Raw genomic sequence first — 19,482 nt, 5'->3', positions numbered from 1 at the left:
AAGGCACAAAAAAATTGATACCAAAACAGAGATGCTGTACTAGGAAACAGGATTGGTTCAACAGAAATTGCGAGAGGGCCAGAGACCAAAAGACACAAAACTGTAATCAATACAGGAAGAGGCCAAACCCCCAAACATACCAGTGATAAAAAGATGCGAGAAACAACTACACGGCAGTGAGGAGAGAGCCAGAAAGATATTTTGAAAAAGGGATCGCAGACAAATGTAAAACAGAACCAGGTCTATTCTATAAATTCATAAACAACAAATTGCAGGTAAAGGATAATATTCAGAGGTTGAAAATGGGAAATAGATTCACGGAAAATGAAAATGAAATGTGTGGAACATTAAACGAAAAGTTCCAAAGTGTGTTTGTACAAAATGAAATCTTCAGTGAACCAGACACAATAAGAATTCCAGAGAACAACATAAAGCACATAGAGGTGTCTAGAGACGAAGTGGAAAAAATGCTCAAGGAGCTAAATAAGAACAAAGCAGTTGGTCCAGATGGAGTTTCACCATGTGTTCTGAGAGAATGTGCACCTGAGCTCAGCATTCCACTCCAACTGATTTTTCAGGCATCCCTGTTTACAGGAGTTGTAGCTGATGTGTGGAAAAAGGCTAACATAGTTCCAATCTACAAAAGTGGAAGCAGGGAAGACCCCCTTAATTATAGACCTGTATCATTGACAAGTGTAATAGTCAAAATATTGGAAAAAAAATTAAAACTAAATGGGTAGAACACCTGGAGAGAAATGATATAATATCAGACAGACAGTATGGTTTTCTATCTGGAAGATCCTGTGTATCGAATTTACTCAGTTTCTATGATCGAGCAACAGAGATATTACAGGAAAGAGATGGTTGGGTTGACTGCATCTATCCGGACCTAAAAGAGGCTTTCGACAGAGTTCCACATAAGAGGTTGTTCTGGAAATTGGAAAATATTGGTGGGGTGACAGTTAAGCTTCTAACATGGATGAAAAATTTTCTGACTGATAGAAAAATGAGGGCAGTGATCAGAGGCAATACATCGGACTGGAGAAATGTCACAAGTGGAGTACCACGGGGTTCAGTTCTTGCACCAGTGATGTTTATTGTCTACATAAATGATCTACCAGCTGGTATATAAGCTTCTACAACACTCACTGTCCCCTCCTTACCAAACAAGTAACTGACAAAAGAAAAAACAATCCGTGGCTCACAAGTGGCATAATCAAATCAATCAACAAAAAACATGAAAATGAAAAGAAATTTAGGATTGGCCTAGTTACAAAAGAAGTAGTTAAAAGGTACTCATCAGTGCTTACCAGTATCATAAGAAAAGCCAAACTTTCATATTATGAGACTAGATACAAAGAAGCAAAAGGCAATATGAAAAGCACATGGAATACCATCTCTAATATCCTAGAAACAAAACAACACTTCCACAACCAGATAACACTCTCTAAGGATGGCTTTACACCGTCAACTGATTTAGAAATGGCAAATGAATTTAATAGCTTCTTTCATCGGTTGGTACTAACCTTGCCAGTAAAATCCCACAGACTCAGACACATATCTCTCAGGCAGCTATCCAAACTCTCTTCTTCTTTCACCAGTTAGCCCGACAGATGTTGTGTCCATCATACACTCACTAAAAACCAAAGCTGGGAACATCAGTGAAATCCCATCCATAGTATAGCCCTACTGTTCAACAAATCTATAGAGTGTCACACCTTCCCTGATATCCTCAAAAAAGCAAAAGTAACGCCAGTCCATAAAGGAGGCAATCCGGCGGACATAAACAATTATAGACCAGTGTCAAATCTACCCATTCTATCAAAAATATTTGAAAAAATTACTTACAGACAGCTCTATTCTACATGGCTTGTACTTTGAGTGGGGAGTCCGTATAAACAATTGGGCCTCTACCCTTCAGACCGAACTATTTGCCTTGATCCTTGCACTGAAATGTGTACAAGTCTCCAAACTTGATACATTAATTGTAAGTGACTCCTTATCATCCTTAAATGCTCTCAAATCTTTAAGACATAACTGTAACATGCTCGTGTCCGAAGCTAGACACAAATACAACAAAATTATTAAGGATGGTAACAGAGCCCATTTCATGTGGTCTCCATCTCATGTTGGCCTCCGAATGCATGATAGAGCTGATAAGTTAGCCAAAGAATCTGCCTTTAAAGGAGCCGTTGAGTGTAATCTTGGATTGTCAATGAGCAATCTGAGAGCAGCAGTACACCGAGAACTTCAACAAGATCTTGTAGATCTGAGGCAAAGTGAAATTGACACCAGTAATTCCATCTATCATCATACTATCATGCAAGAGGAGCCACACATCTATGGATCATCCAATAAAATCTGCAGACTTCTAGATGTTACTACTGCTCGGCTTAGACACGGTTACAAGTATCTCTGGGAATTCTCATTATCTGCTGATGTAGACCTGACCAAATGTAAACTGAGTCAACAAAATTATTCGCACACCCTCCGTCACTATGTGATGGAGTGCGAAAAGATACGTGAATTTAGAGACAATTCTATAACCAATGTTCCAACGATGTGTCAATATTTCATTCAAAATGATCTGCTACCAGAAATTTTAGCCAAATATCCCCAGTTTGCTAACTGTAGGTAGTAACTAAGTGATTGTAACCTATCCACCGCTGCCCACTGGATGGGGGGCGGTGTGTAGGACAAACATATAAATTTTGACACTAGCTCTCCACATATGTCAGTTGCTTAATTTAGAACCTGTACTTGAGGTCGATCTCGAACCCATTGTTGATGTGACGACTTATATTGAATTTTGTAACTAGCTCATCAAGATCGTAACTTGCTTAGCTAAATGAATTGTGGGGTTCAGTCCCTGTGCCCATTATGTGCCTATGTAACCCTTTCCACTACCGCCCACAAGATGGGTATGGGGTGCATAATAAATGAACTAAACTAACTAACTACCTCTTACTTAAACTCCAGTATTATGGAATCCGAGGCCTTGCTCTTGACTACATCCGATCCTATCTTAGTGACAGACACCAATATGTAACCATCAATGATACAACTTCTTCCACTCTACCAATTACCGTTGGAGTGCCATAGGGCAGTATCTTAGGACCTGTTCTATTTCTTATCTATATAAACGATCTGCCTAATGTCTCTAATGTTCTTAAACCTATATTGTTTGCTGACGATACTACCCTTATCTATTCAGACCTCAAACCTCATGCACTAAATAATGTTGTGAATAATGAATTAAAAAAGTCCACTTATGGATGTCAACTAACAAACTAACATTAAACATAGAAAAGACTTACTATATCTTATTTGGAAGCAAATCATCAAATGCAATTCAGCTACAGATAGACAACATTAACATCAGTAATAAAAATGATGGCAAGTTTCTTGGCCTATTCCTAGACAAGAGGCTCAACTTCAGCACCCACATTCAACACATAACTAAAAAAGTCTCTAAGACAGTTGGTATACTCTCTAAGTAATAGTGACTTTAGGCATTGTATGTACTAGCTCTATCTATAAGTCCACCAATCTTTGTAAAAATTTCTTGTATGTATGTACCTTACCTAAATAAACATTATTTATTATTTATTTAAGCAAAACCAAAAAGTACCTAATTTCATCTTCTTAGTTTCCTACACTGAGCTTTAAATTTTGCTCTGTACCTAGTGTTACCCAATCTCCTAATTTTTATGTATTTAACCCAAACAACCTTATCATTGTGTTCAATGCTGTCTTCTTTTATGTGCTAGCTATATGCTGCATTGTGCCTACCAATTTTTGTCAACTACCATTCACGCTCTCATTTCAGTCAATCTGAGCTACCTATGTGCTTTAATACACCTACAATTTTCTCTCATCTTTTTTTTTCTTGCCTTGTAACTGTTATCATCTTTTAGAAATTTTGCAAGTATTTACTAACTTAAAATTTTCTTAGATTAAGGACCTGCCCGAAACACTGCGCGTACTAGTGGCTTTACAAGATTGTAATTACCATATTTTGTATCCTCACAATCCCAATGTACCTTCTTGTATATGCATAAATAAATAAATAAATAAATAATTAAGTAAACAAGAGCGCCTCCCATGCCCTTGCGCCACCTATAGCTCTGCTGTTCAACAAATCCCTTGAGTGTCATACGTTCCCTGATATCTTTAAAAAAGCAAGAGTAACGCTAGTTCATAAAGGAGGTAATCCGGCAGACATAAACAATTATAGACCAATATCAAACCTACCCATCCTATCAAAAATATTTGAAAAAATTATCTACAAACAGCTCTACTCCTATCTCTTAAAATTCGACATTCTTAGCCCCTGTCAGTTTGGCTTCCGCTCCCAAAAGAGTACCAACGATGCAATTATTAGTCTTCTTGATATAATTTACTCAGCCTTTGACAAAAATGAGTTTCCGATTGGACGCTTCATTGACCTGAGAAATGCCTTTGATACTGTTAATCACAATTACCTCTTACGTAAACTCCATTATTATGGAATCCGAGGCCATGCACTGGACTATATCCAATCCTATCTTAGTGACAGACTCCAATGTGTAACCATCAATAATATAACCTCTCCCTCTCTACCAATAACCGTTGGAGTGCCACAGGGAAGCATCTTGGGACCTCTCCTATTTCTTATATACATCAATAATCTGCCTAATGTCTCTAACATTCTGAAACCTATTTTGTTTGCTGATGATACTACCCTCATCTACTCTAACCCCAACCCACATACACTAAATGATGTTGTTAATAATGAACTAGAAAAATCCACTTATGGATTTCAACCAATAAACTAACACTTAACATAGAAAAGACCTACTACTTTTTATTTGGAAACAAATCTACAAATGCAATTCAGCTTCAGATAGATAATGTAAACATTAGCAATAAAAATGATGGAAAGTTTCTTGGCCTGTTCCTAGACAAGAGACTCAACTTCAGCACCCACATACAACACATAACTAAGAAAGTCTCTAAAACCGTTGGGATACTCTCCAAAATCATATATTATGTACCTAACTCTGCTCTCATCTCTCTATATTATGCACTAATCTATCCCTATCTTAATTATGGTGCATGGGGTTCAACCACTGCAAACCACTTGAAGTCCATCATCACCCAGCAAAAATCTACTATCAGAATAATAACAAATTCTGCTTTCAGACAACACTCAGCCCCCTTGTTTAACTCTCTAAACATGCTAAACATAATCTCACTCCACAAATTTTCTTGTGTAAATTACATTTACAAAACCCTGTTCTTAAACGCAAATCTTGCTCTGAAACTCTTCCTGGACAGATGTATTAGGACCCATTATCACTACACCAGAAATAAACATCTCTTTGATATCCCCAGAGTTAAACTTAATCTGTGTAAACACTCTATGCAAATAAAGGAACCCAGTTTATGGAACTCACTCCCTAATGAATTGAAAAGCTGTGCAACTTTTGCGTCATTCAAAAACAAAACTAAAAAGTACCTAATCTCATCTGCATAGTTTTTTTTACCTTGATGCTTTAAAATTGCACTGTATCTATTGCTACCCAATCTCCCTATCTTTATGTACCCAATCCGAACATCTTTACCATTGTGATCATTGCTGTCTTCTTATATGTGCTATCAATCTGCTGTACGGTGTCTGTTAATCTTGTTTAAATTACCATTCAGGTTGTCAATGTAATCAACCAGAGCTTTCATATACCAATGTGCTTTAATATACTTACTATTCTCTCTCATCTCATTTTTTCTTGCAATGTATCTGTTATCATTTTATTAATTCTGCTAGAATTTACCTACTTAAAATTATCTGTTAGATTAAGGACCTGACCGAAACGCTGCGCGTACTAGTGGCTTTACAAGATTGCAAATACTCTGCTATGTATTCTCTCTAACCCAATGTACCTTCTTGTATATAAATAAATAAATAAATAAATAAATAAATAAATAAATAAATAAATAAATAAATAAATAAATAAATAAATAAATAAATAAATATTAGTGGCTTTACAAGATTGTAAATACTATGCTATGTATTCAAATCAAATCAAATCAAATGTTTATTTAGGTAAGGTACATACGTACAAGAGATTTTACAAAGAGTGATGGATTTATAGATAGGGCTAGTACATACAATGCCTAAAGTCACTATTACACAAAGCTTTTCGGGCATGAAATACTTAAATGACTAAAGCTTAATACTAATTGAGCATAAAGAATAAAATGTGTTGAGAACAAATAAAAAAAAAGATAAACAGGGGGGAACATGGCTTAAAAAGCACCACAAATACAATTCGGTCGACAAACAGCGTCATTTAAAAAAAAACAGACATTGGTTGACAATAGGGGGGTAAGATAGGTTACAGGGAATTTATTAGGTAGTGCTTCGTTTTTATCTTAAACTGGTTGAGAGAGGTACAGTCTTTAACATGGTTGGGAAGGTCATTCCACATTCTGGGTCCCTTGATTTGTAGAGCATTTCTAGTTTGATTAAGTCGTATTCTAGGAATATCAAAACTGTATTTATTTCTGGTGTGGTGCTCATTGGTTCTGTTACAACCATCTATGAAGCTTTTGAGGTCAGGATTGGCATTAAAGTTCAGCGTTTTATATATGTATAATACACATGAAAGAATGTGCAGTGACTTAATATCTAACATATTCAGAGATTTGAGTAGGGGTACCGAGTGATGTCTGGGGCCAGAGTTGGATATTGTCCTAATAGCAGCTTTGTGTTGAGTAATTAGAGGACGTAAATGATTTTGGGTAGTGGAACCCCAAGCACAAATACCATAGTTGAGATATGGAAAGATGAGAGAGTACTTGAGAGTCACCAGGGCAGAGCGGGGTACATAATATCTGATCTTAGAAAGAATGCCAACAGTTTTTGAAACTTTTTTTTATAAATTTAGAATGTGTCCTTGGAAATTTAGCTTGTGGTCAATGAGAATGCCAAGGAATTTTCCATCTAATTTGTTACAAATTTGGGAATTGTTTATTTTGAGATTTATTTGATTAGAGGATTTATTGCCAAACAGAATATAGAAAGTTTTGTCAATGTTAAGGGTGAGTTTTTTGGCAGTTAGCCAAAGATGGACTTTATTTAGCTCAGTATTTACTGTGGCATTTAGAGCAAGGGGGTCAGGACTGGAGTAAATGTCGTCAGCAAATAGAATTGGTTTGAGGTGTTGGGAGGCATTTGGAAGGTCATTAATGTAGATGAGAAAGAGGAGAGGGCCAAGTATGCTGCCCTGAGGAACACCAACGTTGATGGGTTGGGTGGGAGAAATTGAATTATTCACAGAAACATACTGGAGCCTGTCAGTAAGGTAGGATTTGAGGTATTGCAGGGAGTGTCCTCTGACTCCATAATGATGTAATTTAAGAAGAAGGTTATGGTGGCTGACAGTGTCAAAAGCCTTACGCAGGTCCACAAATAACCCAACAGGGAACTCATTTTTATCAAGAGCGGCATGAATCAAATTAATCATACTAATAAGTGCATCGTTAGTGCTTTTTTGGGTCTGAAGCCATATTGGCAAGAGCTAAGTATATTGTGTTTGGCTAGATAAGAGTAAAGCTGCTTGTAGATTAGTTTTTCAAAATTTTTTGACAAGTTAGGAAGAATTGATATAGGTCTGTAGTTGTTAACATCTGTGAGATCACCACATTTGTGTTCAGGGGTAACTCTCGCTTTTTTTAGGATATCTGGAAAGGTTTGGAGTTCAAGTGACTTGTTGAAGAGCAATGCAATAGCATGGGCTAAAGTTCTGGAGGCTTTTTTGTAAATTAAAGTTGGTATCTCCTCAAGGGCACTAGACTTGGTTTTAAGGGAAAGGATTATCTCATTTACGTCAGTGGAATTAATAGGCTTTAGGTACAGAGACTGTGGATAGTTACCTGTAAGATAGTCCTTAACATCAGCACTGGAAGATGGAATATCATTTGCAAGGGATGACCCAATGGAAGAAAAGAATCTATTGAACTCAATAGCAGAATCTGAGGCTGAAAGCTGACCATCGTTATTGGACAGGAGTGTTGGTTTGTTATTTAAAATCTTCTTTGATCCCAATATTTGTGAAATTGTGCTCCAAGTTTTTTTAATGTTGCTCTTTATTTGGGTAAATTTATCTTCGTAGTATTTAGTTTTGGCTCGTCTAATTATCTTAGACAGCAATAACGAGTAATTCTTTGAGAATACTTTGGAGACAATTCCTTACCTATACTTCTTCTCAAGGTCATGTTTTTTATTAATGGATTTAAGTATTCCCTTTTCTTGTATATAAATAAATAAATAAAAAAAAAAAAAAAAAATAAATAAATAAATACAGAATTATATGAACATGTTTGCTGATGATGCTGAGATAATAGGAAGGATAAGAAACTTAGATGATTGTCATGCCCTTCAAGATGACCTGGACAAAATAAGTATATGGAGCACCACTTGGCAAATGGAATTTAATGTTTATAAATGCCATGTTATGGAATGTGGAATAGGAGAACATAGACCCCACACAACCTATATATTATGTGAGAAATCTTTAAAGAATTCTGATAAAGAAAGAGATCTAGGGGTGGTTCTAGATAGAAAACGATCACCTGAGGACCATATAAAGAATATTGTGTGAGGAACCTATGCCACGCTTTCTAACTTCAGAATTGCTTTTAAATACATGGATGGCAATATTCAAAAGAAATTGTTCACGACTTTTGTTAGGCCAAAGCTAGAGTATGCAGCGGTTGTGTGGTGTCCATATCTTAAGAAGCACATCAACAAACTGGAAAAGGTGCAAAGACATGCTACTAAGTGGCTCCCAGAACTGAAGGGCAAGAGCTACGAGGAGAGGTTAGAGGCATTAAATATGCCAAAACTAGAAGACAGAAGAAAAAGAGGTGATATGATAACTACATACAAAATAGTAACAGGAATTGATAAAATCGATAGGGAAGATTTCCTGTGACCTGGAACTTAAAGAACAAGAGGTCAAGGATTTAAACTAGCTAAACACAGATGCCGAAGAAATATAAGAAAATTCACTTTCGCAAACAAAGTGGTAGACGGTTGGAACAAGTTAGGTGAGAAGGTGGTGGAGGCCAAGACCGTCAGTAGTTTCAAAGCGTTATATGACAAAGAGTGCTGGGAAAACGGGACACCACGAGCGTAGCTCTCATCCTGTAACTACACTTATGTAATTACACTAAGGTAATTACATTATAGTAATTATTTTTTGGGTGGCATGGCACACACCTTCTCACATTCCAGGTCAGTTACACTAGTGCCATCTTGTGCTTTATTGGCTTCCACAGGGGATTCACTAAATTCTAATCCTAGTGCCTTGGCAATTCCAGAATTTTCAGCACGGTCAGCAGGGTTATGTTGTTTGAACTCGTAGAGAACCTTTTCTCCTTTTGGATTCACAACAAGGAGCCCTCTATTCTGAAATCCATCACCTCTCATGTTCCCTCCAAACTGTACATTTCTTTCCCATTCTTATTGCGTCTCGTGCCACTCTGGCAAAAAGTGCTGGGATTAAGCCAAGGACACTAAGCTTCTTGTAGTTGAGATCTTTAAGACTTTTCTTATCTGTCAATGTACAATTCCCCTTCAAAGAACTTGCCAGCTATGAACTCCCCTACTCCAATTTCCTCCAGCCCAATGCCAACAAGTCTGACATTAGCTTGGGCAAGTTATGGCGACAACAGAGAAACTCTTTAGCCGCCACCCTGCAGAAAATTCATTCAAACCGCCGCATGAAGAACAGAAAGAACAGTTTCTGGTCAGAAAAGACCTTCTGACCAGAAAGTTAGTAAGTAATTATCAAAAGAAGGCACCAGACCGGCAAGGCTATGAAGCACCATCAAATGTGCGGAATAATCAGAGGGCGATAAATATCACCAAGGATGCCAATACGGGAACAAAAACGCATAAGGCGAACGATATCAAAAGTATCAACAAGAATTCTTATGAGGGACAGGTGACAGTGAGGGGCGGTTGGAAAGCAAGACACACGCTCGTCCTGGAAGTCAGGACATTTAACAAGGATATGCACGACCGTAAGAGGGACAATGCAATTAGGAAATAAGGAGCAGGGTGGCATTCCATCAAGTGACCATGAGTTAAGCAAGTATGGCCAATACGCAACCTCGCCAGAGCCGTTTCCCATCGCCGGTTACAGTGGTAGGAGGACGGCCACGAGGAAACACAACATTTAAGAGTACGTAGTTTCTTACCAGTAAAAGACGACCAGCAAGCCAGCCAACGGGTAAGGATGGGGAAATGGATAACCGGATAAAAGTCAGAATAAGGAATACCTTTACGAGAGATGGGACAAGAGCGGACAGCTTCCCTGGTGGCAGCATCTGCACGCTCATTCGAAGAGACACCAATATGGCTGGGAACCCAACAAAACTCAACCAAATTAAATTTACTATGAACAAGAAACAGCCAATGCTGGATCTCGACAACTACTAGATGAACCGGATTAAAGGACCCGAGAGCCATGAGGGCACTACGAGAGTCAACAACAACTACAAAGGAAGATTGACAACGAGAAAGCAGAAGACGCAGAGCATAGAGAATAGCATAAAGCTCCGCTGTGAAGATGCTAGTTCCTGGAGGTAAGCGACACATATAAGTGCGATCAGGAAAAACAACAGAGTAGCCAACACCATCCGCAGACTTAGATCCATCGGTGAAGACGGAAATGGAGCGGGAGTGAGAAGAAAAGTGCTCAAAGAAAAGGCGTTTGAGAACCGTAGGAGGGGTAACAGCTTTAGTAATGCGGGTCAAGGATGTACAAAACTGCAGAAGGGGGACTCTCCACGGGGGTAAAGAAGGAACAACACGAGGAGAAATATTAGAAATACGAATGGAAAGAGAATCCTGTAAGCCAGATAACCGGACAGAAAGAGGGAGGTGGTGAAGAGGTACAGGAACCGCAGGAAGGGTAAAAGTTAAAGCACGACAGAGGCGAAAGGAAGGACGTTGCAAGGACCGCGCAAGATAGCGAAGACAGTAGCGATCATGGCGGTCCTGGAGAGACAGGAAGCCAGTGTCAACATACAAGCTGAAGACGGGAGTCGAACGAAAGGCACCAGAATTGAGGGGCAACCCAGTATGGTGCAAAGCATCAAGACGGCGAAGAGTAGAAGGAGAAACTTAATTATCTATTTATTCGTTATAATGAGCTAGTATGCTTCTTCATTTAAGGATTATCAATTACTTAATCACTTATGATTATTAATTAATTATTTGTATTTAATAAATAATTAATTATTGTTATAATTATAAAAATAAATTAAGTGTACTAGTGGCTGTACAAGAATGTAACAACTCTTGTATATATCTCAAAAAAAAAAAAACCCAGATGAGTAAGCAGGGCAACCATAATCGAGCTTTGACAAGACGAGAGAAGAAAATAAAGCGAGGAGAGTGCGCCTATCCACCCCCTAAGAAGTATGGGACAATACCCGAAGGAGGGTGTCATGTTCAAAGAAAACGGTACCATCCGTTTGTATGTGCTGCGGCTCGGACGCCAGCAAGGAGATAAACAAGAAAGCATACAGGATGCCACCAGCTTGGAAGCAGCTAGTTATGTATCGTTTATAAGTATTAAAGTCAGTAACCAAGCAATGGCTATATATCAACCCTACAACCAAGACTTCCTCAACAACACACAAACTCCACACTGGCGACGAGGATGAACTGTGAACGCAGGTATTTGTTCAGCTTAAAACACAAGAAAAAACATGCGGTCTCGCCCTCGGAGGAGGAAAGGAAGTCGTGCTGCCTGTGAGCGCCCAACCAATGCTTTGTGCTAACCAACAGTTGTGTGCTACCCAAACTATGTGCTAACCAATGCTATGTGCTACCCAAGCTATGCGCTGACAAGCTCTGTACTGAGAAATCTGGATATCTGCCGATGCTGTGTACGAAACGACGCTTTGATACTTTGTACAAAACCTGATGTTTTGTATACAAAACGACGCTCTGTGCTACAATTCTTCACGCTGTAAACTGACTGCTGTGCCAACTGCTAACTACTGCTGTGCCAACTGCTGACAACTGCTGTACCAACTGCTAACTACTGCTGTGCTGCTGTGAGTAGGAACACCACCACATGTACTAAATGATGTTGTTAATAATGAACTAAAAAAAGTCAACTTATGGATGTCAACTAACAAACTAACACCTAACATAGAAAAGACCTACTACATCCTATTTGGAAGCAAATCTACAAATGCAATTCAGCTTCAGATAGACAATGTAAACATTAGCAATAAAAATGATGGAAAGTTTCTTGGCCTATTCCTAGACAAGAGACTCAACTTCAGTACCCACATACAACACATAACTAAGAAAGTCTCTAAAACAGTTGGTATACTCTCCAAAATCAGATATTATGTTCCTAACTCTGCTCTCATCTCTCTATATTATGCACTAATCTATCCCTATCTCAACTATAGTATCTGTGCATGGGGTTCAACCACTGCAAACCACCTCAAGTCCATCATCACCCAGCAAAATCTGCTAACAGAATAATATCAAATTCTGCTTTCAGACAACACACAGCCCCCTTGTTTAACTCCCTAAACATGCTAAACATAATCTCACTCCATAAATTCTCTTGTGTCAACTACATTTACAAAACCCTGTTCTTAAATGCAAATCCTTGTCTGAAACTCTTCCTGGACAGATGTAATAGGACCCATTATCACCACACCAGAAAAAAATATCTCTTTGATATCCCCAGAGTTAAACTTAATCTGTGTAAACACTCTATGCAAATAAAGGGACCCAGTTTATGGAACTCACTCCCTACTGAATTGAAAAGCTGTCCAACTTTTACATCATTCAAAATCAATACTAAAAAGTACCTAATTTCATCTTTATAGTTTTTCACTTTTTGCCTTAAAATTGCACTGTATCTATTGCTACCCAATCTCCCAACCTTTATTTTCCCAATTTGAACATCTTTACCATTGTGATCATTGCTGTCTTCTTATATGTGCTGCCATTCTGCTGTATGGTGTTTTTAAATCTTGTTTATCTGTATCTTTTGCTACCCAGTCTCCCAATCTTTATGTACCCAATCTGAACATCTTCACCATTGTGATCATTGCTGTCTCACATGTGCTGTCAATCTGCTGTATGGTGTCTATTAATCTTGTTTAAATTTCTAATCAAGCTGTCAATGTAATCAATCAGAGCTTTAATATACTTACTAAGCTCTCTCATCTTATTTTTCTCTTGCAATGTATCTTTATCATTTATCAATTCTGATTGAACTTACCTACTTAAAATTATCTGCTTGATTAAGGACCTGCCTGAAACGCTGCGCGTACTAGTGGCTTTACAAGAATGTAAATACTGTACTATCCAATGTATTCTCACAAACCCAATGTACCTTCTTGTATATATATAAATAAATAAATAAATAAATAAATAAATAAATAAATAAATAAATAAAATATAATGTATGTGGCTCATTTGGGCACTTAAGGGCAAAGTTTCCTTCCAGTTTCCATCTGTGTTCCTTTGTTCGTGTCCCGCCCGTGATAAAGAGTTTGTCTTTGTCCACCCTGTCAATTCTCCTGATAATTTTGTAGGTGGTTATCATGTCTCCCCTTACTCTTCTGTTTTCCAGGGACATGAGGTTCAGCTCCTTTAGCCAAGGGACCCAGATTGTGGAATGACCTTCCCAACCATGTTAAAGACTGTACCTCTCTCAACCAGTTTAAGATAAAAACGAAGCTATACCTAATAAATTCCCTGTAACCTACCTTACCTCTCTATTGTCAACCAATGTCTGTTTTTTTTTAAAGAGCGCTGTTTGTCGACAGAATTGTATTTGTGCTGCTTTTTCAGCTATGTTTTCATTCCATGTTTTCATTTTACTCTTTATGCTCAATTAGTATTAAGCTTTAGTCACTTAAGTTTTTCATGCCCGAAACGCTTTGCGTAATAGTGACTTTAGGCATTGCATGTACTAGCCCTATCTATAAATCCATCAATCTTTGTAAAATCTCTTGTATGTATGTACCTTACCTAAATAAACTTTTGATTTGAAAAAAAAAAAACGTACACAGGGTTAGGTAAGAAGTCAGTTGCTGCTGTATTGTGCACTGTTGTGAACTTTTGCATTAAAATGTTTGTGTGCTTTGTAAAATTAAAGTAATTACAGTGAATTCTTAACTAACATATACAGTGCAGTAAGTGTTTAGTATTCTGAGGAACATTTAATTGATAAGTTTACATTTAATCAGTAAAAATGGCAAATATACCTCAGTTTCCTGCATTTGATCCTGACTGTGACCAGACAAACCTGTCACAGAGGTGGACCAAATGGCTTAAAAGGTTTGAAAATTTGTTGATAGTTTCAGACATCAAAAGTGCTGAAAGAAAGCGCGCCTTTCTACTTCATTATGTAGGTGATCGAGTTTGTGACACCTTTGATACATTGAAAGACACTGGTGGTGCCAAAGATTATGATATTGCCAAAGCCAAATTAACTGAACATTTCAAACCAAGGCAAAACACTGCAATGGAAATTATGCATTTCAGGAGAGCGAACCAACTCTCTAATGAAACTGTGGATATATACCACACACGTCTGCAGGGTTTAGCAGCCCATTGTGAGTTTGCTGATGTTGACAATGAAATCAAACAGCAAATAATTGAAACATGCACATCTACACGTCTCCGTCGAAGAGTTCTAGAACTTGTTATAAATAAATAAATAAATAAATAAATAAATAAATAAATGTTTATTAAAGTAAGGTACATACATACAAGAGATTTTACAAAGATTGATGGATTTATAGATAGAGCTAGTACATACAATGCCTAAAGACACTATTACGCAAAGCGTTTCGGGCATGAAAAACATTAATGACAAAAGTTTAATACTAATTGAGTATAAAGAATAAAATGCGTTGAGAACAAATAAAAATAGAGATAAAAAAGGGGGGAACATGGCTGAAAAAGCAGCAAAAATACAATTAGGTCGACAAACAGCGTTGTCTTAAAATAAAACACACATGGGTTGACAATAGATGCGTAACGTAGGTTACAGGAAATTTATTAGGTAGTGCTTCGTTTTTATCTTAAACTGGTTGAGAGAGGTACAGTCTTTAACATGGTTGGGAAGGTCATTCCACATTCTGGGTCCCTTGATTTGTAGAGCATTTCTAGTTTGATTGAGTCGTACTCTTGGAATATGAAAACTGTATTAATTTCTGGTGTGGTGTTCATGGGTTCTGTTACAACCTTCAATGAAGCTTTTGATGTCAGGATTGGCATTACAGTTCAGCGTTTTATATATGTATAATACACATGAGAGAATGTGCAGTGACTTAATATCTAACATATTCAGAGATTTGAGTAGGGGTACCGAGTGATGTCTGGGGCCAGAGTTGGATTTTGTCATAATAGCAGCTTTGTGTTGAGTAATTAGAGGATGTAAAGGATTTTGGGTAGTAGAACCCCAAGCACAAATACCATAGTTGAGATATGGATAGATGAGGGAGTAATAGAGAGTCACCAGGGCAGGGCGGGGCACATAATATCTGATTTTAGAAAGAATGCCAACAGTTTTTGAAACTTTTTTGATATATTTAGAATGTGTCCCTGGAAATTCAGCTTGTGGTCAATGAGAACGCCAAGGAATTTTCCATCTAATTTGTTACAAATTTGGGTATTGTATATTTTGAGATTTATTTGATTAGAGGATTTATTGCCAAACAGAATATAGAAAGTTTTGTCAATGTTAAGGGTGAGTTTGTTGGCAGTTAGCCAAAGATGGACTTTATTTAGCTCAGTATTTACTGTGGCATTTAGAGCAAGGGGGTCAGGACTGGAGTAAATGAAGGTTGTGTCGTCAGCAAATAGAATTGGTTTGAGGTGATGGGAGGCATTTGGAAGGTCATTAATGTAGATGAGAAAGAGGAGAGGGCCAAGTATGCTGCCCTGAGGAACATCAATATTGATGGGTAGGGTGGGAAAATTTGAATTATTCACAGAAACATACTGGAGCCTGTCAGTAAGGTAAGATTTGAGGTATTGCAGGGAGTGTCCTCTGACTCCATAATGATGTAATTTAAGAAGAAGGTTTTGGTGGTTGACAGTGTCAAAAGCCTTATGCAGGTCCACAAATAACCCAACAGGGAACTCATTTTTATCAAGAGCTGCATGAATCAAGTTAATCATACTAATAAGTGCATCGTTAGTGGTTTTTTTTTGGGTCTGAAGTCACATTGACAAGAGCTAAGTATATTGCGTTTGGCTAGATAAGAGTAAAGCTGCTTGTAGATTAGTTTTTCAAATACTTTTGACAAGTTGGGCAGGATTGATATAGGTTTGTAGTTGTTAACATCTGTGAGATCACCACATTTGTGGACAGGGGTTACTCTCGCTTTTTTAGAATATCTGGAAAGGTTTGGAGTTCAAGTGACTTGTTGAAGAGTAATGCAATAGCAGGGGCTAAAGATCTGGAGGCTTTTTTGTAAATTAAAGTTGGTATCTCCTCAAGGGCACTAGACTTGGTTTTAAGGGAAAGGTTTATCTCATTGACGTCAGTGGAATTAGTAGGCTTTAGGTACAGAGATTGTGGATAGTTACCTGTAAGATAGTCCTTAACATCAGTACTGGAAGATGGAATATCATTTGCAAGGGATGACCCGATGGAAGAGAAGAACCTATTGAACTCAATAGCAGAATCAAAGGCTGAAAGCCGACCATCGTTATTGGACAGGAGTGTTGGTTTGTTATTTAAAATCTTCTTTGATCCCAATATTTGTGAAATTGTGCTCCAAGTTTTTTTTAATGTTGCTCTTTATTTGGGTAAATTTATCTTCGTAGTATTTAGTTATGGCTCGTCTAATTATCTTAGATAGGAATAACGAGTAATTCTTTGAGAATTCTTTGGAGACGGTTGGTGATGTTGATGATGAAAGTTCTCTTACCAAGATACTGGATATTGCTCATCGAATGGAAGATGCTGCACGTGATGCTCGTGTCATGGAGTGCAGTGCCAACAACGGTTCTGCCACTGTTACTAACAGTGATGAGGTATGTAAGGTTCAGGGAGGACATCTTAATCAAAGAAGATATCATGGCAAACCCAACAACAATTTGAACTGAGAACCACATCACAATTGGGGGTCAAGGAACAAGACTCAAGCAGTCACAGCGACCCACATCAGAGGGTGTCAACAATAAATGTTACAATTGTGGAGGAGACTACCCACACCAAGGTAATGTTTGTCCTGCTCAAGGTAAGAAGTGCTATGAGTGTGGAAAACTAGGTCATTTTGGTGCTATGTGTCGTTCCACACTAAAGAAACCACAGTCAGTGAATAAAAGCACTGTACGAGGATCAGGTCATAGGTGTCGAGGTGGTAAACACAGTATTGCACCTCATATCCAGAATGTTAATAATGTACAAGACAACTGTTACGACCCTGGGTTCCTCAGTGGAAACCAGAGGTCAAAACTGAGCTAAATAAACTGCCTTATAGTAGAGAAACGCATCACAAGATGCATTTGTTTGTATCTTCCCTGCCAGACGTAAGACGATTCTTGTTTATCAAAGAGCATTTAAGACTGAGCTTGGCGTTGATTATTAAATAATAAAATGGGCACCAACTATGTTTACTAATACTTTCTAATCATTTGTAGAGTAAATCTGAGTAAACTTGGGATAGGAATGCTGTACGATTAGTTAAGTAGTCTGCTGGCAGCGAGTGAGCTAGGGAAGGAGGAGACGATCTCTCTTCTCTGCTGGCTGGCTGTGGTGAAAGGAACCTTTTCTCCCTCCTCTCGTTTCTTTATTTCTGTGGGCTGATACCCAGCTAAGTATACTGTCTAACGTTCTCATTGTCTGGCATAGGCGTTTTCTAATGTGTAGAGTATTATACTTTGTATGAATTAGGTTTTCCTAGTGTTTGTATTACTAGTTATTCTAAAAGGAGTCCAAGTGGAACCACGTGGTCTCCCTACCCTAAGCTGACTCAAGCCTCTAGCTCTTCACTAGTAGTACTTTACCCTAGCTTGTTCTGAGTGTAAACCTTGTATCCTGCTTAAGTGGACCAATGCTTTTAACGTAAGATAGTGTGGTAAAGTAATTATTATTATTGTTATTGGTGTGAATGTATATGGGGGGTTGTCAAGGGGTTAATAAATAAGTAAGTTAGTAAAGGAGTATCCATTTTTCCTGTGTAGGAGATCCATGATCAACCTCTAGGCTGACTATTGCTGTAATAAGCCACTACAAGTTTATTTCTATATATTTCTATATAGTGGGGGCCGGGCCTTTGAGATCTCTCATACTTGATAACCCTTAATGCTAACTACTGCCCCTACTTCCATTTAATATTAGATCCCCCATAGCAGCACCATCAATTTTATAACAACAACATTTCATTACAACCAGTCTCAGATGACATTAAATATTATTACATTTATGGAGTACAATCAATCACAGGATGGAATGATCTTCCAAACAACCCAGAGACTATAGTATACATTGCTGGTATTTGTCTCAAAGTTCTCATTGACACTGGATCAAATATTGACACCATTGCTGAGTGCCACTATGAGAAATTTAAAAAACAGTTCCCAAAGTTTGAGAACTATAATGGTAAAGCAACTGCCTATGCTTCAAAGGTAGCCTTGCCAGTGATTGGAACTTTCTCTGCAGAGATTAAGTCAAAGAGTGCAATGCTCATTACTACATTCCATGTTATTGGGAATGCAAAGGAGTCTCTACTCAGTTACAAGACTTCAACCAAATTGGGGCTACTTCAGCTTTCTAATGCTGTAGCAGTAGAATCTGCAAACAATGTTGATGCTATTGTTGCTGAATTTTCTTATCGATTTGAATCCATAGGTTGTTATACTGATAGCAAAGTACATCTGCATATCAACCCAGATGTAATTCCAGTTGCCCAACCACATCGCCGACAGTCATTCCATACTCGCTAGAAAGTCGATGCCGAACTGGATAGGCTGATGGAACTAGATATCATTGAACCAGTAACAGGCCCAACACCATGGGTAAGCCCAATTGTCACTCCACCAAAGCCGAAGAATCCAGATGACATACGCATTTGTGTGGACATGCGTGTTCCCAACAAGGCAATAATGCGTGAACGCCATCCTACACCCACTGTAGATGATATGATAATAATAATAATAATGTTTATTTAGGTAAGGGACATACATACAAGAAATTTTTACAAAGATTGGTGGACTTATAGATAGAGCTAGTGCATACAATGCCTAAAGCCACTATTACGCAAAGCGTTTCGGGCATGAAAAACTTAAATGACTAAAGCTTAATACTAATTGAGCATAAAGAGTAAAAAGAAAACATAAAATGAAAACATAGCTGAAAAAGCAGCACAAATACAATTCTGTCGACAAACAGCGCTCTTTAAAAAAAAACAGACATTGGTTGACAATAG

The 19,482-nt window shown here is 37.9% G+C and overlaps 1 pseudogene; it reads right to left on the bottom strand.

The window, feature by feature from the left end:
- Positions 1–9,230: 9,230 nt before the first annotated feature.
- LOC138356610 (prostamide/prostaglandin F synthase-like) lies at positions 9,231–9,749 on the bottom strand (annotated as a pseudogene).
- Between the last annotated feature and the right edge of the window lie 9,733 nt (positions 9,750–19,482).

Source organism: Procambarus clarkii, chromosome 73, assembly GCF_040958095.1.
Source record: "Procambarus clarkii isolate CNS0578487 chromosome 73, FALCON_Pclarkii_2.0, whole genome shotgun sequence".
Taxonomy (NCBI): domain Eukaryota; kingdom Metazoa; phylum Arthropoda; class Malacostraca; order Decapoda; family Cambaridae; genus Procambarus; species Procambarus clarkii.
This window is presented reverse-complemented; position numbering and strand designations above follow the sequence as displayed.